We start from the raw sequence: 1,937 nt of genomic DNA on the forward strand, positions 1-1,937 counted from the left end.
ACAAATAAATAAATATTAAGAGCTTGTGCAATATTATGTTAACTTCAGTGACAAAGCCTCTTCCACACACGTCAGTCAGTGTCAACACACACACACACACACACGCTCACTGACATCTGAATCTGTTTCAGTAGAGATATTGGAGCATTTTCATCAATAAACATAAAACAGAATTGAGCTTGTGCAAAACAACAACAACCTTTTGAACAGTTTTAATAACTTAACGGGGACATATTTTGTTGGACCGTATTTTCTTGAATAAACGTTCTCCAATAATCTTTGTTTTATTTACATCTTACAAAATGATTTCCCCCAGAGTATGAACAGTGTAAATGCGCATTAGTATAAAGCGCACGTGCTCTGGTTCTGATTCTCACACAACTGCAGACACATTTCATGTGCAGTTCACAAAATGCATGATATTAATAAGCAAGTAATAACTAATAACTATAGCTGGCTATGTTTGAACCCAAGCGTTTTTGTGAATCGGTGCATTTCTGCAGTGATCATCAACATCATCATCATCATCATCATCATCCTCTCTGACGCACATGAGGAGGAATCCCACCGCTCGCGTCATCAGCGTCAGTGGGCGTGGCTTCAGCGCCAGTGGGCGTGTCTTCACCCCGGGCTTCATTCATAAACTCGGCTGCCATTCGGATGAATGTAACGCGCACTGGAGCTCGTGCCATTGGTGAGCGCTCATAACAGCATGCATTACAGATAGGTGAGTGATTCCCGCGTTCACGCGCGCTGTCCTGATGTTTAACATCGACACATCTGGCGCTCATCTGTTCGCCTGCATTTAACGCGCTTTATTGAACATGCTTTAATGCATTGAGGATGATGGAGCGCGTTATGAATCAATGAATCAACAAAACGCGTATTTGGTTAATAATGTAGCCGTGATGATGGGAATGTGCGGTGCTTTGCGTTGCGTTGCGCGCGTCTCTCGTGATCATCGCGTCGCGTCATTTCACTGTAGAGTCGCGATGCATCAACATTTCAAAGAGTCTCTCGTTCAAAACAGAAATAGTGACGTAAGCGAACCGAACAAACCTCGCGCGTCACCGGCCGCGCGCGCTGGATTAACTGTAAAACGCTCGAGCAACAAAAGACTGTTGTGTGTGTTTCACACTGCAGAGAAATCATTCACCTCACACAGGCTTTATGTAACGCGCGCGTGTGTGTGTGTGTGTGTGTCAGTGCGTTCACATGTGCAGATCTCACCAAATCTCTGCTTACATCATTCAGACACACACCTCACAACACTCACACACAACTGAGACTGGCCAATATTTGCACATTATTAAAAATGTAAAACGTTTTAAATATTAAATACTGTATACTTAATGTTCAGCATATATTTATTTATATACATTTATTATTTAAATAAAATATAAATTTTGTTTTAAGATCGTATGACTAAAATACTGCATATACAATTATAATATACATAATATATTTATTAGTTCTGTCAAATTAATCGCAATTAATCGCATCTAACAAAACAATTGTGTTTATATAATGTATGCGTGTGTGTGTGTAAAAAATATAACAATTTTATTTTAACATCTACATCCATACATTTATTTTGCATGGTATTTACTCACAATATCTAAATACAGAGAACATGCTTCAAGTATTTTATCAGCTAATTTGTACTTTTCCCCTTTACAAATGAATTTTTTTATATATATGAATGAAATATAGGGCAGCGTTGCGTTGGTCACATGACTTCCTCTTCTCTAGATCTCAGGCATTAATAAACCCGAACGGCTGCAGATTCTCTGTGTCCTACTTTCACCACAGCCTCATCTATCCTATAGTGTGAGTGAGTGTGAGTGTGTGAGAGAGTGAGTGAGAGTGAGTGAGTGAGTGAGTGAGTGAGTGTGAGAGTGAGTGAGTGTGAGAGTGAGTGAGTGTGAGAGTGAGTG

General features: G+C 39.9%; 1 protein-coding gene across 2 annotated transcripts in view; it reads left to right on the forward strand.

Annotated features, from left to right (window-relative positions):
• Positions 1 to 618: 618 nt before the first annotated feature.
• The window catches only part of cbarpa (CACN subunit beta associated regulatory protein a), a 23,339-nt gene continuing 22,020 nt past the window's right edge, over positions 619 to 1,937 (forward strand). The window contains exon 1 of one of the 2 annotated variants that reach the window (XM_084411343.1): positions 619 to 694. The gene's annotated coding sequence lies outside the window, so the exon portion shown is untranslated. Of the gene's footprint in view, positions 728 to 1,937 lie in introns of both variants that reach the window. The other variant, XM_084411342.1, reaches the window with a different exon arrangement.

This window comes from Rutilus rutilus (assembly GCF_951802725.1).
Source record: "Rutilus rutilus genome assembly, chromosome: 6".
NCBI lineage: Eukaryota > Metazoa > Chordata > Actinopteri > Cypriniformes > Leuciscidae > Rutilus > Rutilus rutilus.